At 45.5% G+C, this 26,104-nt stretch overlaps 2 protein-coding genes across 4 annotated transcripts in view; one reads left to right on the top strand and one right to left on the bottom strand.

Moving 5' to 3' along the window:
* LOC144828554 (methylmalonyl-CoA mutase, mitochondrial-like) overlaps positions 1–21,876 on the bottom strand; it is a 268,618-nt gene extending 246,742 nt beyond the window's left edge. Inside the window, exon 1 of one of the 3 annotated variants that reach the window (XM_078686829.1) lies at positions 21,784–21,876. The gene's annotated coding sequence lies outside the window, so the exon portion shown is untranslated. Of the gene's footprint in view, positions 1–21,635 lie in introns of all 3 variants that reach the window. The other 2 variants (XM_078686831.1, XM_078686830.1) reach the window with 2 other exon arrangements.
* Positions 21,877–21,930: 54 nt separating this feature from the next.
* The window catches only part of LOC144828553 (cytochrome P450 2K1-like), a 207,087-nt gene continuing 202,913 nt past the window's right edge, over positions 21,931–26,104 (top strand). The window contains exon 1 of the mRNA XM_078686826.1: positions 21,931–22,044. The gene's annotated coding sequence lies outside the window, so the exon portion shown is untranslated. The remainder of the gene's footprint in view (positions 22,045–26,104) is intronic.

Genomic DNA, 26,104 nt, shown 5'->3' with positions numbered 1-26,104 from the left:
GGAACAGGATGTCCAGGCCAAAGAGAAGGAAGACTATACCCAGCTGCCGTAGAACCGCGAGTCCAAGGAACAGTAGGATCAGAAAGAGCCAGGAAGACTAGGAAGTTCAGAAGCATGAGGACTATGACAAGTAGGACGACGACCCCCACACGGATAACCCAATTTAACTAAAATTGTAGGATGGTAAATTATTTCCAAAACATGTATAGGACTTTCCTCACGTTAATTTAATTAATCCTTCCTGAACTTGGGGGTGCAATGAGATAACCAATTAAATAATCACACTTAGGTTACCTCCTGAACCTCAACTTCGCATGAGGAGTATTCTGAGAACATTTGAAAAGCTTCTACGAGTTTCCGAAGTACATTATTTGTTAATACTGTAAGTAGCGCATCACCAGCGAAGAAAAGGAAGAATAATGTCAATGTCGGTCTATAGAACACAAAGCGGCATGTTAATAGGTTGCATGCAACCTATTTACATCCCTAAAACATAAGAGGTGTCAAGACTCAAACGCAGCACATCTACATGGCTATACTGGTTGACTCTGTAGTCTGAGTACTGGCTATATGGAATTAGTGCTATACTATTTGTGAAAAACTATAAAGTATTTAATAAAAACACAATAAAGAGCACAACTTTAGAACATCAACTGTGTCCAAAGGTCTATAAAGCCAATAGAAAGAGACTACTTTTCATGGATCCCATATTTGGAAATCTGATTACACAGGATATATCCTTGATCCACTGTCCCCCACACTGTTTTTTTTAAGGGGTTAGACTGTAATTATGATTGCATTACCAACCATGCAGTCATTCAATCATATTCAATATGTGCTTGCCGAACATAGCTATGTAGGCATCTGATAAAGACATTTACTGACATTTGGCTAGGAATATAGATTTCAATTATTTGAAGGTGTACTGTTTTTATTTCTTCTGTTGCAAGGATGCTTTTTATCATAAACAATCAGCATCTCAGAGGATTGGCAGAGGAGGCACTTCACCTGACATCGAGGGGTCCCTGCATGCTGAGACTTCACCAAGCAGCAGTCTGACAGTTCTGTGAGGGTTGTCCAGTTTGTGACCAAGACGGGGTCCTACTCTCTCTCCCGCCAGGTAATGGGTTGGATCATCCCTAGGGGGCATTCTTGGCTCTACAACTACATACACTCACTCTAGACATACACAGAGTAGGGCTTGCATAGCAGGAGTACGCAGGATTACTACCTTGTATTATATGCCTGCATATATGCACAGCCTTGGCACCATGGTGAAACTGTATCTACTATTTACTCTTTGGGTGCTTGTAATCACTTTCATCTGCTTCTGTCTACTGTTTATCGCAGCACATGTATTCGATACAAGTATAAGGTAGGTTCATTAAAAATATTTAAAACTTCCCACTGTAACACCTCTCCGTGGTGGCCAAACCCAGACGAATATTATGGATCACTATTCGCAGATTAAGGGTCCCCTGGTGCCTCTGGTCGCACTTCAGATGATCGCAAGACTGTCTCTTCAGCGTCTTCGGAAATATCCTTGCAGGACGTCATGGGTGCCATTACCAGTATGCGGGCCTCCATGGGACAGCAGTACGAGGCCCTTGCCTCTAAGATCGACACTGTGGCCGTCGACATCACGCTGATTAGAGCGGATCGGGCGAAGACCAACGAGAGGGTCAAGTCATTGGATTTGAAGACTTCTAGTCTTACTACGGATGTCACGGAGGCCCAGACTGAGATTGGCAATCTACGTTCCTCTCATGACCTGATGGCTCGTTGTCTCGAGGACTACGAAAATAGGGCCCGTCGCAATAACGTACGCCTTATTGGTGTCCCGGAGAATCCCGAGAAGCTTGCGGTTGACCTTTTTGGTGGAGGATCTGGTTACGAATTATCTAGCTCCCCCCGGACTTAGCAAATTCTTTGCTGTTGAACGCGCTCATCGAGTCCCTGGTGGAAAGGCGAAGTCGGGTGCCCTCCAAGGCCCATTATTGCCAGATTATTCCACTTCAGGGATCGGGATGCTATTCTTCAGGCCTCACGGGATAAGGGCCCAGTGAAATTTGAAAATGCCTCTGTTTCTTTTTATCCTGACTTTTCACCGCTTGTTCAGAGACAAAGACTTGGATTTCAGGGAGTGAAGAGACGATTGCGGGACTTGGGCCTCAAGTATGCCATGTTGTTCCCGACCAGGTTTCGGACTGAATATGGAGAACCTACATTTTTCTTTGATCGCCCGGACACTGTTAGTGACTGGCTTGACTCTCTGCCTAGGAGAGACTAACGTACTGGGCACCCCGGAGGTGCCGATGGGGGCGCGGCAGAGTGAAGGTTGCATCGTGGATCCTGGTGTCTGAACTTTTCTGCTTTTTCAGCTGAGTCTGGACTTTGGTTTTCTTTTAAGCCTAGATTAGCTTGGGGATGGCGGGGGTAAATGGGGACTCTTCCTCCTCCTGGGTTCTTTGCGTAGCTTAGTTTAGTAATGGGGCGACAGGCACACTGCAAGTTGGGGTGGCTTATTAGTTGTGCGCAGGGGTGCAGGGTGGGGGGTGTAACATGTTTAAGTTGGGGGGTGGTGGGGGGTTGTATATGTGTTTTTTTCTATTCACGAGGCATCGTATTGTTTTCTTCCTTTGCACTGATCATTGGGTTCTGTGTGGGTACTGCTCTGCCTACTTCATGGGGATGGGGGGTGGCGAGTTGAGACTGCTATCCTGGAATGTCAATGGGTTGGGTAACAGAATTAAGCGAGGGATTGTTTTGCGGTTCCTTAGGCGTCATTCTCCCGATATTGTCCTCCTACAGGAGACGCATCTAATAGGTAATGCATGTCAGGCTATGAACAGGCGCGGATATCGGTTGGTGGCCCATGCGGGGTTTACTTCTGGTTCCAGGGGGGCTGGTATTCTTATCCGGTCCTCTCTCCCTTTTGAAGTTGATGAAGTAAAGCTTGATGACAGGGGGCGCTATGCGGCGCTCACTGGTAGATGGGAGGGGAAGACATTGTCCATACTCTCAGTTTATGTCCCCCCGGGCCTGCAGTCCTTGACCTACGCTGATCTCTGCAGGGTCCTTTTGGAACTTCCTGAGGGCCTTCTGATTATGGGTGGGGATTTTAATTCGGTTGTCTCTGGCACCTCTGTTCGTCATCCTCCTAGGGATTTGCCCAGGGCTCAAATGTGGTTGAGTGATTTGCTTGAGACTTTCGGGCTGGTGGATGGCTGGAGACTACTGCACCCCTCGCAACTATAGTACACCTTCCATTCTGGGGCACATGGTAGTCTCTCGAGATTGGATTACTTCTTAATGCCAGCGGTCCAATCCTCCATTAGAGAGATTCGTCAGCTTCCTAGGGGTATTTCCGATCACTCCCCTTTGTGGCTTCGTTATGAGGTCGGGACGGGCAACAAGGGAAGGGTTTGCCCCTATTAACCCCTGGTATTTCCGCAATCCTAAAACCCGCTCTGAACTTGTGAAAGCTATTGAACATTATTTTGACGAAAATGTGGGGTCTGTTTCTTCTGCTGTTTCACTGTGGGAGGCTTTCAAGACAGTTGTACGTGGGCAGTCCCTATCCTTGATTGCCGCCGCTAAGAAGGCCGCAAACGTGGAGATTGTGCGATTGGAATCTGAGATAACCGCACTTGAGGATGATCTCCGGATGGGCGTCTCCAGTGTAAAGTTACATTCCCTTGCATTGAAACAAGCTGATTACAGGGCGCTCGTGACTGATGCGGCGAGAATGATGTATAGGGAGCAGCAGGGCAGGCTGTATGATGTGGGAGACAAGGTGGGTAAATTGCTTGCGTGGTTGGACAAGATAGAGAGAGTGAATCGTGTTGTTCCTGTGATTGAACGGCCTGATGGAGAGTGTGTCACTGACCCAGTTGGGATCGTTCAGTGTTTCGCGGACCACTTTAGGACTGTGTACATCTCGGTTTGTGGTAGGGATGAGGAGGACTCCCGTATGCTGCTGCGAGATATCGCTTTGCCTTGCCTTTCTGACGCTGACAGAGACCTCATTGATGCTCTGCTCACAGTGGACGAAGTCGCTGTGGCTATTCGTTCCCTCCGTTCCGGTAAGGCGATGGGCCCCAATGGTTTGCCCATTGAATTGTACAAGCTGCGACCCGACAAAATGGCGCCCTACCTCAGGGACAAGTTCCTTGAGGCTTTGGAGTCTGGTTCCCTCCCTTGGACCAACGACTCGCTACTATCGTAGTCATTTATAAGGAGGGTAAGCCGCAGGATTGTTGTACTTCGTACAGACCCATTTCTCTGCTCAATGCCGAACCCAAAATTTTGGCAAAATTGTTGGCTAATCGCTTAATAACTGTGATTGGGGACTTGATCCATCCAGATCAATCCGGTTTTATCCCACACCGCAATACTGCTCTGAATCTTCGCAGACTCCATGGAGTTCTCGCGAGGGCCGGGACGCTCACTGAGCCGGCCATTTTGGCTTCCCTTGACGCTACCATGGCCTTCGACACTATCGAGTGGTCCTATCTTTGGACGGCCCTTTCGAAGTTTGGGTTTGGGCCGGGATTCATCGCCTGGGTGAAACTTCTCTATGAGATACCCCTGGCTCAGGTGGTAGTTAATGGGAAAGTGTCTTGCGTTTTTACGCTTGAGCGTGGTACCCGGCAGGGCTGTCCGCTGTCTCCACTGCTTTTTGCTCTCGCTCTGGAACCTCTGGCGGAGTGGCTCCGTTGGGAGCCTTCTATGCGGGGTATCCGATGGACTCCCGACTTTGAGGATCGAGTCTTGCTATATGCGGATGACATCCTCCTCTATCTCACCTCCCCTAGGACGTCCCTGAATGTACCTTTTGATGTTCTGACCTCCTTTGGAAAGAACTCGGGTCTCATTATTAATTGGGCTAAATCCTGCGTCTACGTTTTGGCGGGAGATCTCCCTCCACTGCCTCGTAGATTTCCGATTCAAGTAACTGAGACCGGTTTTCAGTACCTGGGGATTTACGTTTCTTTGGACCCCTCTAGGCGATATGAGCGTAATCTGTTACCCCCCTTCAGCGGCTCAAACTGGATGTTGCTCGCTGGCGTAGGTTGCCACGATCGCCCCTCGGTAGAGCGGCGCTTTTTAAAATGATGTCTCTGCCTCGATTTTTATACGCACTTCAGAATTCCTTTGATCCGATTGCCTCGGGCTACTTTCGTGAAGTGGAGAGCCTGCAGAGACAACTGGTCTGGGATGGGCGTGCCCGTATCGCTCTTTCTAAACTCAGGCTTCCGTGGTATGATGGCGGTATTGCCCTCCCGGACATCAGGCGTTATTACTGGGCATCTCAGCTAAGCGCGATTAACCATGCGACCTACGCACCAGGCATTATCCCGGCTTTCTCCTTGGATACATTTCTTTTGCCAGGGGGGACCTTTAACAGAGCGTTGTACTCCGGAGGACTCCATGGAACACTGACTGGTCCCACTAAAATTGCTGTGAGGGTGTGGCGGGATGCTAATGCGGCCTTGGGTTGGTGTGGCAGATTTACTCGGGCCACCCCTTTGTATGATTCGGAATGTTTGGGACATCTGTGGAGAACGAAAGGCTTCGATAAATGGGATATGATTGGTATAAGTAAGGGGGTGATTTGTGGTCGAAAGGTACCGTCAAGTCCTTAGACGTGTTGTAAGTGGAGTACGAGCTTGGTGACACGGAATTCATCAGGTATGCTCAGGTCCGTCACGCTCTCTTATCTGTGTTTACTGCGGGTGATGATATTCCTGAGTCCTCCCCCCTGGAGGACCGTATTTTGGATGGTCATGTGCCCGACAGCACGATTTCTTTGATTTACAAAAAACTTATCAATAATAGAGCGGACTTACTGTTGCGCCTCAGGGCCTCGTGGAGCGCTGACGGACTAGAACTGGATGACGAGGACTGGCAATCCGCTTTGTCCTCGCCTAAGGAAGTTGCTATTCCTGCTCGCCTGAGGTTCGTCCAGCTTAAGATACTTCATCGAGTGTATGTTACCGGGCCATGTCTGGTTCGATGGGCTATTCTTTGGATGGGTTGTGTAAGCGTGGCTGTGGAATGTCGGGCACCTTCCTCCACATATTGTGGGAATGCCCGGAGGTGGTAGAGTTTTGGTCCCGAATACATGTTGTGATGGAGAATGTTACAGGTGTGTCGTTGCTGCCCGAGGCCAGGCGTTGTCTGCTGAATGTTTGGGAGCCCAATGACTACAGCTCTGCACAGATTGTCTGGGCGACCCTTGGAAATATGGTCGCAAAAAGAGACATTGCTCAGCTTTGGGGTTCTCACAGACCGCCCACCATATCCAGGTGGAAGGAGAACATGGACTGGTGCATGTTCTGGGAGAAGACTGTGTACCTTTCCCAGGGCCGGCCCAAGAAATGGGGTAGGATCTGGTCCCAATGGAATGCTTATTGTGGTAATATATGTACTCCCCCACAGGAGGTTAACCCTGATGTTTCTACGTCCCCCTAATTGGCATCCGGTTTTCATTTATTGCCAATGTTTTTGTTTGTTTCCTTATCCGCCCCTACTGCCCCACGCTAACTGATAGCAATTCGTTTATCTAAATCTGGAGCTCTGCCCGCATTGACTCATGATTATGTAACACTGTACTTTTGCCTTGTAAGTTTTGTTTTATTCTTTTGTATGTTTGTTTTAATAAAAATTTAAAATAAAAATAAAAAACTTCCCACTGTGCATTCCCTGTACATTTCTCTGAGAACAAGTAAGCACCAGTGACAGAGAGAAATGTTCTGATCAGTTACATCGCTCCTTGAAGAGTCAGGGTTGTCATGTTCTGTGGTGGCAAGAAACCAATCACTCCTTGCTTTGGTTTGGGGACTCTTATGGGGGCACTGTGAGCTTGCTGGTCTTTAGAGCAACTTATCCTGCGGGGTGCTTGGAATCAGTTTATTTACAACAAGGGGTGGTGAGGGACAGAGTCTCTGAATTAAGCAGAATACTCTCACCCAGTCAAGAGATCAGGGCTAGATCCAACACCGTTTTTTAGCTCATTGCACCATCCCAGTTTCAGAACCTGGCTGTATGCAAATTAGTCTGTCCCTGGCCCAGTGCATCATGGGAACAGGGCAGACCAGACTACAAAAGCCAATTCTTACACTGGGAAGGAAACAAGCTTCCGGGGACCGGTTTCTGGCATTACAGCCGTCTTCGGCCCGGCTTGCTTGAATCCTGATGGTGCAATGAGCAAGGGACTCATGTCTGAGTATACCCTTCCACGCTTAGGGTGGACAAAAATATTTACAACAAGGGGTGGTGAGGGACAGAGTCTCTGAATTAAGCAGAATACTCTCACCCAGTCAAGAGATCAGGGCTAGATCCAACACCGTTTTTTAGCTCATTGCACCATCCCAGTTTCAGAACCTGGCTGTATGCAAATTAGTCTGTCCCTGGCCCAGTGCATCATGGGAACAGGGCAGACCAGACTACAAAAGCCAATTCTTACACTGGGAAGGAAACAAGCTTCCGGGGACCGGTTTCTGGCATTACAGCAGTCTTCGGCCCGGCTTGCTTGAATCCTGATGGTGCAATGAGCAAGGGACTCATGTCTGAGTATACCCTTCCACGCTTAGGGTGGACAAAAATATTTACAAGGGGTGGTGAGGGACAGAGTCTCTGAATTAAGCAGAATACTCTCACCCAGTCAAGAGATCAGGGCTAGATCCAACACCGTTTTTTAGCTCATTGCACCATCCCAGTTTCAGAACCTGGCTGTATGCAAATTAGTCTGTCCCTGGCCCAGTGCATCATGGGAACAGGGCAGACCAGACTACAAAAGCCAATTCTTACACTGGGAAGGAAACAAGCTTCCGGGGACCGGTTTCTGGCATTACAGCCGTCTTCGGCCCGGCTTGCTAGAATCCTGATGGTGCAATGAGCAAGGGACTCATGTCTGAGTATACCCTTCAACGCTTAGGGTGGACAAAAATATTTACAACAAGGGGTGGTGAGGGACAGAGTCTCTGAATTAAGCAGAATACTCTCACCCAGTCAAGAGATCAGGGCTAGATCCAACACCGTTTTTTAGCTCATTGCACCATTCCAGCTTGTTTCCTTCCCAGTGTAAGAATTGGCTTTTGTAGGCTGGTCTGCCCTGTTCCCATGATGCACTGGGCCAGGGACAGACTAATTTGCATACAGCCAGGTTCTGAAACTGGGATGGTGCAATGAGCTAAAAAAACGGTGTTGGATCTAGCCCTGATCTCTTGACTGGGTGAGAGTACTCTGCATAATTCAGAGACTCTGTCCATCACCACCCCTTGTTGCAAATAATTTTGTCCACCCTAAGCGTGGAAGGGTATACTCAGATGTGAGTCCCTTGCTCATTGCACCATCAGGATTCAAGCAAGCCGGGCCGAAGACGGCTGTAATGCCAGAAACCGATCCCCGGAAGCTTGTTTCCTTCCCAGTGTAAGAATTGGCTTTTGTAGTCTGGTCTGCCCTGTTCCCATGATGCACTGGGCCAGGGACAGACTAATTTGCATACAGCCAGGTTCTGAAACTGGGATGGTGCAATGAGCTAAAAAACGGTGTTGGATCTAGCCCTGATCTCTTGACTGGGTGAGAGTACTCTGCATAATTCAGAGACTCTGTCCATCACCACCCCTTGTTGGAATCAGTTTAGGCACCTCACCCAAAGTTTATGTTGTCCAACAAATGTGCAGATAATACAGGTTAGTAGCTACTACACGACATGGTATTGCCAACTTTGGATGGGTTCCAATTTATTGGTCTACCTGAGTAGTTCAATTGTGCTTTCTCAGAGACTCCTACTCACCTCCAAACCGGAGAAGTCCGTGGTGGTAGGGAAATCTGCGTCAGCTGAGTTGGTTTACCTTATGTATTGGCTGTAGGTTATTCAAGCTTGCAGGATAAAACTACACACATTGTGCTTATGTGAAAAATTTGGTTGACAGAGCACAACCCGATCAAGTTACAAAAATGACTGCAGTGAGTCAGCAGTTACATAGTCAATACTAATACAGATCCAATAGTATGTGTAGCCAAAATTATTTTATTTTTAAGTCTTCTTCAGTGTTGACCAGTAGAGACAGAAACAAGAACAGCCGACACATGTTTCGTCTTGAGACGACTTTTTCAAGGCTAAGAACAACAGTTCTCATCAGAACTTTATGTGTGATGACGCTTTCAGGATAGCTCTTGATGTGTTCATAAGGATTACCCGGGCTCTCAATCTGATTAGCAGAAAATATCCTGTAGTCTAGACAGAGCAATACGATTAAATGCATCCGTAAATATCGGGGGCTCTTTCAGACGTGAAACATGAGTGCCCAGCAGTTTAAATAACGGTGTCCGTATACCAGGGAAATATTATTAAATTCATCCAATGAGTAAAAGGAGCCCATATGAGTATAAATATAGATAAGCAGTGTAATGTAAAAGATAAAAATCACGAGCTGGAGCGGTTCTCAGGGGAACGCCCAGGCAGGAAGCCTCACTTGATAATGAAGAGCAAATTTCGGTCTGAAAAGCACAAAAAACAAGCCAGCCTTAAGCAGTTCTTCCCCATACATGCCTGCAGGAATATACAGAATGCTGACTATTTCCTTGTCAATGCCGTTGGTTCCCCAGGTGGAAGACTGCGCCACTTGGGGACAGTCTTTGCTTGCAGTTTACACCAGAACACATGGTACCCCTTCACTGACTGTCTTGCCTGAGGTACTGAAACAGGTACAGATTGAGTTTGGGGAAGCACCTGACCTGGAATTGGCAATGAAACTGGTGGGCAATTTTGCCACAGTATTAGCCATTATGTCAAGTAACATAAAGGGGGGCGTGGCTTACGCGCCAACGCGAGATGGCGGCTCTCCCGTGAGCTCTGGAGAGATACGGGCTCCCGATGATTTTCCAGCCTCATATTCTGCATTTTGAGGCCGGAATTTCGAATATTTATGCGGCGGAACATGTGCGGCGCTGCTGGTGTACAGTCCCGGAGCTTCTGACGCCGTTTTTGGAGTCCTGTGAGCCTTTCCTTCTGCAACGGCATCGGGACGCGGGCGGCCGCCATTTTGAGCCGCCGAGCCCGCGTCGCTTCGCCAGAAGTTGCTATCGCCTCAGGCTGTCTTCTGAGCTATTTTTGCTCCACATTCCACCTACCTCGCAGCCCTTCATAAGGTATGGCGTACTTGCATCACTGGCTCCTCCTTCTGTGACTTACTTTTCTTATCATGACTTTTTTGCATTAAAAAGCGACGACCGCCATTTTCCCAATTTTGTTGCGAAGGTGTTCTGGCTACCTGCTTCTCTCTACTGCCGTAATGTGGTGCTTCATTGCTAGCTCCTACCCCTCACATCTTTAATGAACGCTTTGCTGATGCGCTGTTTACATTACCTTCTGTGGTTCTCCTCACCTTGCAAGTTTGCGGAGTCTGACTGACCTACTCTCTCTCACTACATTTGTACGGGGTGTGCCTCGGGGTTCTGGAGCAGGTTGTCTGAGTCATTTGCTCTTCCTTTTTGAGTATTTTTTTTCGCGCTTGGTGACTTTTTTTTTTGTGCTGCTTCTTCGCAACCATCATCCTTTTTATTTATTTTTCTTCTGCGCTCCTGGTGTGCCCCAATACTGGAATAATGGCGCATGTCACAGGCAGCTTAAAGTCGTCGAACACGGGAACCACGCCCAAGCGCCTTAAGAATGACCCTCCTTCTCCGATTCGCACCTCCCAGAATCCTATTCTGGACTCCATCTTAGAGGAGGTTAGGGGTCTCTAACCCTTTATGTCTGCCACCAATGAGAAGCTCAAGCAGATTGAAGAGAGGTGGGTTGTTATGGAAGGCAAGGTTTTGAATCTGGAGCAACGTGTTAGTGATATTCAAGATGTCTCTACTAAGATACCCCTGCTGGAAAAGGAAATTCAACAGCTCAAATTACACACAGAGGACCTTGAAAATGGCAATCGTAGGAACAACCTACGTATTTACGGAGTTCCGGAGGATCTTGAGGGGTCTGATATGGTGTCTTTCATTCGTAAACTCCTACATGAGCTGTTGGACCTTCAACCGAATGCTCATCCCCTAAATATCCAGAGAGCTCATCGTCTCAGACGTCCTACTTCTAATTCCTCAAAACCTCGGGGTATCATTCTTCTTTTCCTCGAGTTTACTGAATTAATGACTGTCCTCAAAGCTGCCAGGCTCAAACGTCGCCTTGTGTGGTCGGGTCATAACATCTTTATCTCTCAAGACTTGCCAAATGCCACCAACGCCCGACGTAAGGAATTTCTCAACCTCCGACCTCAGATGAGACAACTAAATATTCAATATGGAATTCTACACCCGTGTCTCTGCAAAATCACCCATAATGGTCGTACCCGCACATTTGATGATCCTCAGAAGCCGCACGAATACCTGCAATTTGCCTCTGCACCTAACATGGATGTTACTACCTGATGCCTTCTTTAGGCATCTTTTGTTTCTCCTCTTCTTCCAGCCTTCTGCTGAATTGTTGTACTGTTTCTAGCCTCAACATGTTTTCCTTCTCTATGTCGTGCTGTTCTTGGTTTTTCTCTACTTCTCTCCTGGCATCTTGGGGGGTCTGTTTCTCCTTCGGCCTCTCCTCGCTCCAGATGTCTTGGTGTTTTCTTTCCTCTCAGATCTGGCATTCTTGCCTTGATCTGTCTACGTATTCCTCTTCCCTCTTCTATCTCTTTTCTTTCCTCCTCCTAGTCTCTCTTTTCTTGTTCTACCAATACTTTTTTTTGTTCAACATCTCTTTCCCTTTTCTTTCTTTTTTGACTGTTCTATTCCTTGATTTTTGTTTTCTGTTCCTTGTTAGTTCGTCTTTGGTACTTTTTGGCATATTTTTTCAAATCAATGTACTTTTCTCGGATATTATTTGTATCCCTAATGTTTGTGTTGCTTATCTCTTTTATTTTAGTCATTTTCCTGCAATGTGTTCGCCCCAGATGTTCGCCCCCTTCCTCACCTCCCATCATGTGTAATCTTGTCACGTGGAACGTTCGTGGTCTGGGTCACCCCGTCAAGCGTCAAAAGGTATTGTCTCATTTATCCAAGCTTAATTCACAGGTTGCTTTTCTTCAAGAGACCCACTGTACGGATTCAGAATCTTCTAAGCTCAAGAGACAATGGGTGGGTCAAGTTGTATATTCTCCTGCTGTCAGCAACAAGGGAGGTATTGCAATTTTATTTCACAAAGGTTTATGTGTCCAAATTATCTCCTCCAAGGCTGATACTGAAGGCCGATGGGTTATGGCCAAAGTTGTGATCCAAAACAAAACGTTGGTTTTTCTGAACATTTACGGTCCTACCCGCCCTTCTCCTGAATTTTGGAATGAGGTTAAAGTTCTTATTTCTTCTATTGACTGTCCCAATATTGTCATTTCTGGTGATTTTAACCAATGGTTGGATCCCTTTTCTGACAGACTCTCCTCCACTAAATTTCGTCCTGACAAAACTCATAAATGTTTCCAATCTGCTATCTCTTCCCGTCCCCTATATGATGTATGGAAAACTTGTAACCCTGATACTTTGGAATACACGTTTTATTCGAATGTACATCATACTAGATCTAGGATTGATTATATTTTAGTTAGTAAGTCTCTCCTCCCCGCACTGCACAAATCTGAAATTGGTGCTATTTTTATCTCGGACCATGCCCCTGTCTTTGCAACCCTTGACCTTACCCTCACCTCTTCCAAATTTAGTCGCTGGAAATTCAACACCTTCCTTTTGTCAGATGCTGTCTATATGAAGGAGGTTCAGAATTTTATAGCTGAATTTTTCACTTTTAATGTTCCTACGGACACATCAGTTCCTAATAATTGGAATGCCTTCAAAGCTGCCCTGAGGGCTTTTACAATCTCGTATGTCTCTAAAAAGAAGAAACTTAATACATCTAAATATTCGGAACAACTCTCTGCCATAAAAAAATTGGAGTATTTGTATTTCTCATCTAAAGACTCTAATGCCCTCCATAATCTTGTTAAAGCGAAATCTGAACCGAATAAAATAGCTACAACTGAAGCATGTAACACTTTGTTGAAAATTAAATCTAAGTTTCATGGAGGTCAGAATAAGGCTGGTAAAATGTTGGCGAATTACCTAAAACTTAAATCTGAGCGTAAAACTGTGAGCCCTATCCTGAATGACTCTACAAACACACTAGTTACCTCCGATGAAGATATTGCAGAGGTTTTTCACACCTACTATCACAATCTGTATACTGATGATACACACCCCACTGATCAAAATGTGTCTTCTTTTTTCGAGAGTCTCCCCCTCCTCCTACACTCCCTGATGAATTTGATCAATTAGAAAAGGATATTACTTCTCAAGAGATACTTCTGGCCATCAACTCCCTCAAAAAATCAAAAGCTCCTGGTCCAGATGGATTGCCAATTGAGTTTTACTCTGCCCTCCATGCTATTCTTGTGCCTAAATTACTGCAACTGTTTAATTCCTTCATTGCTGATGCTAAGGCCTCAGGATCTTTCTTGGATGCACTCATCGTCATAATTCCCAAACCTGACAAAAGATCATTCCCAAAGTAAAAATTATCGCCCTATCTCCTTGATCAATTATGACTGTAAAATGTTTGCCAAAATCCTCGCATCCCGTCTTGACTCTATCATCCCACTTTTAATTAAAACGGACCAAGTTGGTTTTGTTAAAGGCAGACTTGCTGCTGACAATGCCCGTATGTTCGCTAATGTCATTTCCCATAGTAAACACTTCAAAGCCCCTCTAGCTGCCTTATCCCTAGATGCGGAGAAAGCTTTTGACCGCATTAACTGGCAATTTATGTTTCGCACCTTGCAATGGTTTGGTTTTGGTCCCTCTTTTATCTCCTTGGTTAAACTCCTATACTCAGCTCCCCGTGCCAGTATTTTTGTTAATAATCAATTTTCTAGATTTTTTCCCTTATGCAGAGGAACAAGACAAGGGTGCCCCCTATCCCCGTTACGGTTTATACTTTGCCTTGAGCCCTTTCTTGAACAAATTCCCTCTCATCCACAAATAACTGGCTTTAAACTTTCCTCTGTTGAAACTAAATGGTCTGCCTATGCTGATGACATTTTAGTCTACATGTCTAATCCGGTTACGTCACTTCCCCATTTTCTAAACGAAGTCCTCCTTTACTCCTCAGTCTCTGGGTATAAACTCAACTTATCTAAAACTGAAGTACTACCTTTAAACTCTACTTGCTACCAATACATGTTTTCCTCCACTGACTTTGCATGGTGTCCCTCCAAAATCAAATACCTGGGCATTTGGTTCTCATCATCCCTTATTGACACTCTCAAAGCCACATTCACGTCCCTCACTCAGAAAGTTCAGTCCCTCTTTCAAAGTTGGTCCCCTTTATTTTTCTCTTGGTGGGGTAGACTCGATACCATCAAAATGATGATTACGCCTCACATATTATATACTGTATCAATGCTCCCCATGAAAATTCCAAACATTTATTTTACTCGTTTAAACTCCATTTGCTCCAAATTCCTGTGGAACAACAAGCACCCTCGCATCGCCTTACATAAACTCATACGTCCTAAAATGGAAGGCGGGGTTAGTTTCCCTCATTTCAAGCTCTACCACTCTGCCTTCCTCAATAAGCAATCCTTTTCTTTAGCTTTTGACTTTCATAATTCCCCGATTCCTAAATGGATTACCTTTGAACGATCATTGTTACAAGGTTTTTCATTTCAACATACTGTTTTTATGTCCAACTGCTCGTTTGTATCTAAGCATACAGTTTTAAAATACTCACAAACTCTATTGTATGATATATTTGCTAAATATTTCTCTCCACTCCAATGTTTTTTGTCATCTTGTGTCTGGTACAACAAATTCCTTAAATACAAGGGCAGATCTTTCGATTACAAGTACTGGAAAGAAAAGGATATTGTCTTTGTACATCAGTTCTTCGCCAACAATGTCATTATTTCTTTTTCCGAACTGCAAGTTTTGTATAACCTACCCATGTCTTTTCTCAAGGAATATATGATTATTACTAATGCTATAACTTCATACTTATCAACCTTTCCTTCCTCTGATACTCTACCCTCATTCTCTCCTTCCTCCCCCCTTTATCCTTTATTTTCCCTACATCAACCCAAAGCTGCCCTTGTCTATAAAATATTGTCTTCAAATGTTTTGGAACGGTCTAAGTCAGCTACTGAGCTTGCTTGGGAATCTGATTTGTCCATGTCTCTTTCTGTTGATGAATGGAATTGTATATGGAGCAAATTGTTTAAGACTTCTGTTGCAGCCCGCATTACTCAATCATTATATTTTATTTATCATAGATCTATTCTCACCCCTCTTAGTATTGCCAAGTTCTCACCCTCCTCTAATACTCTTTGTTGGTCATGTTCTTCACTCACAGGTACACTCAAACATCAGCTATATGAATGTCCCTCTGTTTTAGCTTTTTGGAACTCTGTTTGGGGTATTTGCATGCGTATGTTTCATTGTTCTGTTCCCTTATCATTCTTGAATGTGTTTTTAGGATCTGCTTCAGTCGATATTGATATTGCTCCTTCTAGTGTTAGATTACTAGATCTTTTTATTGCTATTGCGTTTAAAGTAATTTTATCTTCTTGGAAGGATAATTCCAAATTATCTGTTCTTTCTTGGTGGAACTTCATATGCGATGAGCATAGGATTGCTATTGCTTCCTCCTCTTCTGTCTCCTCTAAAGTTAAATCTGATCTTCTTTGGCTCCCCTTCTCCAACTATCTTTCATCACCCCCTTCTCTCTGATTGCTGGGCCTGTATATCCTCTGTTTTTCTTCCTCCCTTCTTCTTTCTTCTCCTTTCTTCTCTCCTCTTCTCTTCTTTCCCCTCTCTCTTCTTATTCTCCTCCTATCTCTTTTATCTCTCTTCTTTTCATTTCTTCTTTTACAGATGAACCGTTATTTTATAGCTTTTCTTTGCCTCACATGTGTTTCACTTGGTTCTAATGTACTATTGTGCTATCTTTGTATTGAACTTTATTTAAACAAAATAAAAAAATTCTTAAACTGAAAAAAAAAGTAACATAAAGGGGGCTGAGGGGCAGCAGTATTAGCTATATGCACCAACGACTGAGGGAATTCACTCCTGCACAGCAGGAGTGGAAATTGTTTTAAAGAATTTAAGAAACCTATGCTTCGCTGGGTAGAGATAATTTGGGAGCTAGGCCTTGGAAACCACAGGTAAATTCTGAAAAGGTTAACTAAGTAAGCACCCAATTCTTACAAGACAAAATGGGAAAATAAACAATAAAATAAAACCAAAACCAATCATGGGGTGGGGGTTCCTCAACAGGAAACTCGATAATTATTAGAGTATTGTCTCCCAGCAACGGCCTGAGACATTACCTTTGTTGTTGAGACACATGAAGCATTCAGAACAGAGTTATTATATTCCTGGGTTGAATTCCCAGCTGCAAATGCCTGTACACAAATGTTTCATACCTACGTTAAAGATGAGAAACCACAGGAATATTTCCATACGTAGACAAAGAAATTCCTCTCTTACCAAGAACATATAAATTGGTTTTAAAGCGCCCTTCCCCCACACTACAGAAAACGTGAGACTCCGTCCACTCAGTGAAGTAGGAGTGACATGGCCAGTCTTAGCTGCAAACACACAGCATCCTAATACTGTCTGGTAATGTAACTGCAACAGAAATGCGTACACTATACAGAGATTTAGTGAAAATTTACAGAAATTCTTACAGAGTTCATAATGCGAAAACTCACAACCCTGCGCGCACTGCTCAAGTCGCTCAACTACAATTGGCTGCCACAGGTATCAGCCCACAAACATAAAAAGCCATCATGGGAAAGATTCCCACGAGCCGGGAGCAAATTTCGATCTGAAAAGCACAAAAAACAAGCCAGCCTTAAGCAGTTTTCCCCCATACATGCCTGCAGGAATATACAGAATGCGGACTATTTCCTTGTCAATGGGGTTTGTTCCCCAGGTGGAAGACTGCGCCACTTGGGGACAGTCTTTGCTTGCAGTTTACACCAGAACACATGGTACCCCTTCACTGACTGTCTTGCCTGAGGTACTGAAACAGGTACAGATTGAGTTTGGGGAAGCACCTGACCTGGACTTGGGAATTTTGCCGCAGTATTAGCCATTATGTCAAGTAACATAAAGGGGGCTGAGGGGCAGCAGTATTAGCTATATGCACCAACGACTGAGGGAATTCACTCCTGCACAGCAGGAGTGGAAGTTGTCTTAAAGAATTTAAGAAACCTATGCTTCGCTAGGTAGAGATAATTTGGGAGCTAGGCCTTGGAAACCACAAGTAAATTCTGAAAAGGATAACTAAGTAAGCACCCAATTCTTACAAGAACAAAATGGGAAAATAAACAATAAAATAAAAACAAAACACAATCATGGGGGGGGGGGTTCCTCAACAGGAAACCACTGAAAAGAAATTAAGTTTTAGGAACCATGATAATATTAGAAAGCCTGATAGTATCAGGCTATTTATACATGTTCCTCTCGTTCCTTTCAGGAGTCATCTGATACACGTTCAGAGAGAGGTAAACAGTCGGAGCACAGATCGGAAGAGCAAGTGAAACCGAAGAAGCAATCACAGCACTCGTCAGACTACATCATTAAAAAAAGAAGACAAACCAAAGAATACTAAACCTCAATTTTAAAAGTATAAAGTAGCTGGGATTAAAATAACACATGTCCAGGCTGCTGAGGACTCTGCTTCTGACAGCGCAGCAGAAGACATAATGGCTCGCCAAAACCGGATGGATTATTTGACAGCAGCAGTATTGAGTGAGCATATCATGGTGGAAACACCAGATATCAGGGTCAGTGTTCCCCGTCTTTTTACCCGAAATAACACTCAAATTGGAGGGGGACATACCCAGGAATATCAAGGATCTTTTGGGAGAACCTGACATAGGGTTACGATATTCTTTTGTTTGAAAAAGACTGGCTACTTGAGTTCGTAATGGAATATCCAAACGGGGAAATGGCAATTTTATCAGCTTGCTTCAACCTCGCTCCGGTATCAATTAAACCTTTTTTTTATTAACTTTATTGGCATTTGTGAATCATATAGACATCTTGTACAGTCATATACTGGTATAAAGACAAAGTTCCCCTCCCATCGATTATCAAAAGGAGAACAGATCACCAATCTCCTATATATAAGCAATTCACATAGAGGAATATAGACGTGGGAGAATCCATGCTACGCATGTATGTTCACGTTAGAGGTACATTGGCATACCTAATTTGTCTCGTCATGATGAATGCATAGACCATGCTAATTCCAACTCCCGAACTCCCCCCACATCTCCCACTTCTGTTTCAAACTTAGAGTCACAATAAAAACATTACTGTGTACTTGGTTGTCTTATGTTTGTTACTAAACCACAGCCATGTCCGTCCCCTCCCTGGACTCCCTGGCACCTGTGTTCCATCAACTGCACCTGTAGACCCCTGAGTTTCCGTGGTCTGTTCCTCTCTGAGCTCTGCTTGCATTTGGGACTATGTCTGGAGATCGTCCACAAGCTTTTCATCTTTACGAACAAGTTTAATTTGAACAAGCTTCACCCTTTCCACCGTCGCCCACTCACATATATCTTTAATCAATTCCCCTACTTGTGGGGGTCAAGGCCTGAGCCATGTTATAGCAATGCGCCACTTTGCCAGCACCATTCCCCGTAGGATGAATCACCTGCATAGTTTCTTGTGCTTAGGCTTCGGTAATATACAATACTTGTCTGATCTCTTTAGGAATAACCCAACCTGTTACCCTCTGAAGGTGTGCAATCATTGTGTCCCAATAGGAAAATAATGTTGGGCAAGTCCAAACCATGTGAAGAAAGTCCGCTGCTTGCTACTTACATTTTGTACATTCGTGATTACGGGCTGGGTAGATTATATGTAATGTTCATGGGAGGAGGTATACCTTGTGAACTATGTTGTATTATAAGAGTTTAAATTGTGCATTAGAGGTAGTTGTGCGGACCTCTTCATGGACTTTCTCCCATTCCTTATCAGATAGTGGTTGCTCAAGAAGATTATCCCATCTCAACTTTACTGGCAATACCCCGACCTCAGTCGGGCCTCCACTGCATCGGGCCGTAAACTGCTTTCTTATCAGCCCTTGTAGACTTGTGCGCTGCGTACAGCGCGTAGACTTTCCTATGGGCCAGAGCTCCAATTCCCTGGTGCCCAATGTTGTAGCGCTCAGTCTCACATACCAGGCGCCTCTCTCTGACCTGCATCCAGGGGTGAGCTCTGCGACGTGCCTCCCGCAATCAGTGGTATTCCCGCAAATCCCAGATCTCACGGTGGCTGCACAGCTGTCGCAGGATTCTGCCCGTCCTCTTGTTCCACCATGCAGTCCCTCCTGCACCCCACTTACTGCTAGGGAGTTTGAGTTTAGACCCCAGTGGGCACCCACATATTATATCCAGTATGCATATCAGCAGAAAGATGGCAAAAAAACGAAATTACTAGAATTCAAACCCTGTTATAGTATGAGCAATGGCAAAATCAGAAAGACTACTATCAGAGCTTTTATCTCATGAGATTGCTGCCATGATTTGTTGCTGCACTCCCAGGTCAAACAGGATTACTTTAGAAGCCATCCCAGAGTCATTGGATGATCATCCAACTACCTTAGAAGTCATTTACACGTCATCATCAAGCTCTTGAAGTCATCAGCAAGCTGCAGAAGCTCAGCCTGATGATTTGAGGATGACTTGAAAATGAGTATCTGATGACTTTAGAAGGTGTCATTATTCGTGATGATTTAAGGAGGACTTGAAAATTAGTATCTGCTGACTTCAGAAGGTGTCATTATTCCTGATGATCTGAGGATGACTTGTAAATGACTCTCCGATAACTTTACAATTTGACATTTTTCCTGATGACTTTGGGGTGATTTGAAAATAAGCATCTGAATACTTCAAAGGTACTATTGTGTTTTCAATAAGATGTTTTTGCGTCTGGTGATTTTAACAGGAATTGTTTGTCTATTTAACCCCTTCGCTGCGGCGGCTATTCCGCCGCAGCGCTAAGGGGGTGGGGCGGCCGCGCGGCGGTTCCGTGCTTGTGACGGAACCGCTCCGTCACGGCTCGCGGGTGAGCTGTGCTTGTGACGGAACGGTTCCGCCAAGGCCCCGCCCGTTCTTTAGAACGTCAGCGCAGGCGCGGAATTCGCGCCGCGCAGGCGCGGCGGCAGGGCCGTGACGGAACCGTTCCGTCACCAGCACAGCCCACCCGTGGCTCGTGACGGAACGGTTCTGTCAGGAGCATGGAAGAGGTTAAAGAGCACGTCCACCACTTTGGTTTCAGCTTTCCAGAAAAATGCAAACTGTTGGATGATTGCACAATGAATTGCAGATACACATCTGACCTCCTGCAGCTGGGAGCCCCAAAACCCAAACACACCCTGAACCCCCAAATTAACCCTTGCACCCCAAAACCCAAACACACCCTAAACCCCAATATTAACCATTGCACCCCAAAACCCAAACACACCTTGAACCCCAATATTAACCCTGGCACCCCAAAACCCAAACACCCTGAACCCCCAAATTAACCCTTGAACCCCAAAACACACCCTAAACCCTAAAATTAACCCTGGCACCCCAAAACACAAACACACCCTAAACCCTAAAGTTAACCCTGACACCCCAAAACCCAAACACACCCTGAACCCCCAAATTAACCCTTGCACCCCAAACACACCCTAAACCCTAAAATTAACCCTGGCACCCCAAAACCCAAACAGACCCTGAACCCCCAAATTAACCCTTGCACCCCAAAACCCAAACACACCCTGAACCCCAATATTAACCCTTGCACCCCAAAACCCAAACACACCCTAAACCCTAAAATTAACCCTGGCACCCCAAAACGCAAACACACCCTGAACCCCCAAATTAACCCTTGCACCCCAAACACACCCTAAACTCTAAAATTAACCCTGGCACCCCAAAACCCAAACACACCCTGAACCCCCAAATTAACCCTTGCACCCCAAACCCAAACACACCCTAAACCCTAAAATTTAACCCTGGCACCCCAAAACCCAAACACACCCTGAACACCCAAATTAACCCTTGCACACCAAACCCAAACACACCCTAAACCCTAATATTAACCCTTGTACCCTAAAACCCAAACACACCCTAACACTAACTCTGACACCCCAAAACCCAAACACAACCTGAACCCCGAAATTAACCCTTGCACCCCAAAACCCAAACACACCCTGAACCCCGAAATTAACCCTTGCACACCAAACACAAACTAAACCCTAATATTAACCCTTGTACCCTAAAACCCAAACACACCCTAAACCCTAAAATTAACCCTCGCACCCCAAACCCAAACATGCTCTAAACCCTTAAATTGCACCTGCCCCCCCCAAAACACAAACCCACCCTCAACCCTAAAATGACCATGTGCGCCCTAAAATCCAAAAGCCCTACAAACCCCCAAACTTTTTTTGAATGCGGAATGCCGGGAGGCGCTGCTGTGATATGATACTTTCTGTACCCCCAGGCTGCACTTCCTTCATAGAGTATTTCCATAAACACATAGTTCAGTGGAATCCGATTGTTAGACTCTTTAAACAACTGCGGACAGACCTGCTCATGGCCCGAGGAATAGGTCTTGCAAAGGAAAACAAGCTTTGTCGTCATGGTGACTGCCGAATTCACTCCATCACAATACTAAAATAAATTTTTAAAAAGCACAGCTGCCTCGAACACAATGCCAAAATCATCTACTGTAAACCTTCAGTCTGCCGGCTGGCTGGGACTCGAACCGCAGATCCTCAATGGAGAGCAGCTCTCTCACCTTTTCATATACCGGAAGCCGGTGAATTCCTTTAGCAAAAGCCCACGCACATCCGGGAGCGCCGGAAGGGACGTCATCTACTGCGGCAAGAACGAAGACTGCCGTGAGTGCAATGGCCATTAAAGGGACAGGTGGATTGGCATCGGTCTCTTTATTTTTCCAACTCCACTTCCTTCATCGATTCCAGCATATACTCAGGTAAGTGCTGCAGCTGTTAAAAAAGAGCAGCATCGATCCCCCGCTCTCGGTCCCAGCTGCTCAATTTCCGTCCCAGACCAGCTTCCTCATTTTTCGGAAAGCACGAGTTTTCATTAAGGGGGCAAATTCAGACGCAGCTCCCTGCATGTGTGTGCTTCGTACGTGTTATAATTAATGCCTGCGTTGCAATGTGTGTGTATTATGTGTGTTTGATGTTTGTCTGCATCAGCCTGCCTGCTTGTTTAATATGCACCTTTTGTGTTAGAGCATGTGTATTTTTGTGTATGTGTGACGTAGTGCGTGCCTGTGTAAGTTGTGGAAAATTGCAAAAAGCCTAAAAAATGTGTTTTACAGCAAGTTCTTCGCCGTAAGGAAAAATAAATTACTGCCCGTATATTGTAGGTCCCATGTTGGTTCCAAGTGCACCTGTGTGTATTCAAGATTCTCGACCAAATGGAACAGTTTTAGATCTACTGAAAAGTTGTCAATCAAAGAAGGCTAAACACATTTATTTATGTGAATATTGTATATTGTTGAGCATTACTTGTGTCCTTGCAACTTGTAGTGAGCTTTCATTACTAAATGAATGTGTGCTCTATTGTTGAATCCTGGTCACGTCCCCCAAGCTGTGTAGTGTGCAGAGCAGCACATCTCCTAAAACACTGGCAGTTTTCATGGATGCGTTTCAAAGCATAAGGATAAATGCTTCAAATAACTTAGCAGTTGTAATGCTGGTTCCTTATTTTGTTTGCTATTTGTGTAATTGAAAGGCCTGGTTGCCTGTGGCGATTGAGGTTTACGCCCTATTTAGGAAACGTAGTCCGACGCATTCCAACATCATGCAATATCTACTTTCGCAAGACAGGCTATCATTCTGGTTTCGTTTCATGTGTATGCAATGTTTTTAACTCGTTTGTGTATATTATTGGGACAGGGCCAATTACGTATTCCCAGTTTGCGCTAATTTCCCTTGACCGCTAAGATCTCTGTAAAAATGAAGCAGGTCTTGTTACATCTGCCACTATCGATCCCAGCCATATATTATCCAGTTACAACCTGACCTACTGCTAAAGTGCAGAGGGATCGAGCCCTGAGATAAATCACATTAGTATTTCCTATTCTCTCTCTCTCGCTCTCTCCCTCTCTCTCTCTCCCTCTCTCTCCTTGCGCGCTCTCTCTCTCTCTCCTTGCGCTCTCCCTATTGCATTTTTAACGCTTGTCCTTTCATGTTGGGGGTGCCGGTGGGCAGAGGCTAGCAGGCATCTGACTCTATGCATCTGTGGGGATAGGTAACTTGATTTCCCGTCACAAACCCCAGTGTGAAAGTTCACTTATTGATAGTTCTTCTATTTCTCTCATAATGCCTCTACTTTGCTATTACTATTTGTCCTGAGCAGCAAGACCTAAGCATACACTCTGGCTCTCCAAAAATAAAGTTGATTATTAGGTAATTTCCTCAATGGCCTTCAGTGCATGCCCAAACACTTCGTTGTAGTCCAAAATCTAGGCCTATTAGATAGAAATTGCAACAGGTCAGTGTACTTTTTGGGGTGCTTTTCTCCAATTAAATCTGTTAATCAGTTTGTATGCTTTGTATTTTACCTCTGAAACTTAAACCACACACAAACTAATTCCTGATTTTTATATCTAGCAGGACATAATTATGGCTTCATTCAACGTCATGTTTAGGTCTCGCCCTGGAATTCGCATCCGAAGGATGCGTCCAGGGACGGAGACTTAAAGCTGTCCGATGCCGGGGAATGAGGGACAAAAAACTGTCACGAGCTTTAGCAGTCGGATTTGGCTGCGCGAACGCGCACGTTCCGTCCTGCGCCGTGCACTTCCCTCCCATACTCCCAGCAAGTCAGGCTAACGCGCATGCATGCACACGCATTTACACTTACACGCAGGCACCCAGACAGGCAACCCCCCACAGTCACACACACGCACACGCATACACACAGACTCCAAGACACATACATACACACACACACACGCACGCACGCTCACACACATACACAGCCCGCCGCCGCGCGCACACACATGCCCCCCCCCCCCCCCAACAAGGCGAAGCCCCACTCACCGGCTTCCTCGGCTCTCACCGGCAGCAGGACTCTTCCTTCCTTCTTCGGCACCGGGGCGCAGGGTAGGCTCCTGCCTGCTCCGGTGCTCAAAACAATCGCGGCTCTTCCGTGGGAGGCGGGGTAGGCTCCCGCCCTCCTACTTCCTGTTTCCGGTTGTCCCGCCCGGCCTGCCTGACTTCCTGGTCGCAGGCCGGCGGCGGACTGCAGCACGCGCCATGCTTGTTCCAAGGAGAGGCCGGCGGCTTGAGCAGGGGGATGGGCAGTTTGGTGTTTGCGTGGTATAGGAAGGTGAGAGCCCAGCAGGAGGACGACAACTTGGAGTTTGTTCTCATTTCATTATATTTAATTACACCCCACACTTACCACGTACTGGCGCCCCTTGCACTCACATGCCACCTCTACACTCGCACATTAAGCGCGCATAGCCTCCCCCCTCCCAAGTTGAGGACACCCACGCTCACTTTAGTGCCTGGATGTAGGTTTTTCGGCGGGGATACGGAGGGTGGGTGAGGGTTTTCAGTGGGTTTATGTGTTGCAATAGCAGTCTGTTACGGTGTGCCTAACCCCCTGTAATAATGTCACATTATTGAATGTGAGAACATCAGATATCTCATTTACTTGTTCTTGTAAGCAGGAAATTAAACACTGTGCCATCCTGAAATGTAAGTTCCTCGATTGTGAGTATTTGGTGCTTTTTGATGTTTATCACCATGGCAGTGCTTGTTGTATTCACATGCAGCTTGTTACAACTCGCTTGCTGACTGATCTATTCCCTTTGCGAAACGCTGCAGAGAAGGCAATTGGTCTAACTTCCATTTAAGAACCTGGTGGTAAAGGGTGGTCATGTGGGATAGCAGACTAACAGCAGCGAATGGCCTTGTCGATCCTTCTCGATCCCGGGTCCAAGAAATTCACGGAGCACAAGTTCTCGGTCTCGTGAGTGGGTTGATAGACGGATAATGAATGCCATCTGTGTGAGTTGCTACATTCAGGCGGGGTGCGTTAATCCTGTGGGGGGTGCCTGTGTTCGCGCCCCCGCCCCCACACTCCTCTTCTGCCCCCACTCTCCGGGACGCAGCCCCCAGGCCGCCAGACTTGTGTAAAAGCAGAAAGTCTGTCCAAGTCACAAGTGCGTAGCGCACGTGGCAGCCATTTACTGACACTGCCAGCAGGATAGTTCGGTGGGTTCGTGTGCCTGCCGCACAAGGTTTGCCTCGCCAGAGGAAGCTTTCATCCTCCCCAGGTTGATACATTCCGAGCTGCTGTGCCGTGTAATATTAACCCTGCCGTAACCACAGATCATCAGACACAACCCACCCGTGAAATTGCTCAGTGGGTTGAGGCACTGCTGCATGTCTGCAGTAAAAAAAAGTGGTTCCCTTGTTTGGCACCGCGGATAGCCGGTAGTAATCTGTATTCATGGTACAGTACGGCATTTGGCATTAATTTAATGCCATGATAAATTGCAACTCTTCATTTCTGAGCTGATTACCACAAGTGTGAATGAGCACTGATTTTAAATGACAGCTGCTGTTGTACTGAGGTTTACATATTTTGTATGTTTATTATTCGTTAAGTTGCAGTCTACACACAACATTGTTATTGCCTCTAGAGATGGTGAGTGTACTGATTTATAGTCTAGCCTGGATCATAAGGGTCAGGTATACAGGATCTAATGTACTCGACCAAAGTGCTTGCCATCCCTGCCCCATGGAAAATAAACCCTTCCACCTGATAAAAACCCAACATGGTTTGTCCCATATACATTATAGCATACAAGGCTCTTTAAAAAAAATATATATATATATATATTATATACACCTTTACAAAAAACAAATACAATATAATGCAGTTTTACCTTTTATGGGTTTTGTTTTCTAGACTGTTGAATTTTTACTGCGCACAAGCTGTGGCAGTCGGGACCTATATGAAATAACTTCTGATGAATGCACACAAATATGTATGAATTCTTAAGT

The sequence above is a fragment of the Lissotriton helveticus genome, chromosome 4_1 (assembly GCF_964261635.1).
Source record: "Lissotriton helveticus chromosome 4_1, aLisHel1.1, whole genome shotgun sequence".
NCBI classification, from domain to species: Eukaryota; Metazoa; Chordata; class Amphibia; order Caudata; family Salamandridae; genus Lissotriton; species Lissotriton helveticus.
Note: the sequence above shows the minus strand (reverse complement) of the source record. Positions and strands in the feature narration are given on the sequence as shown.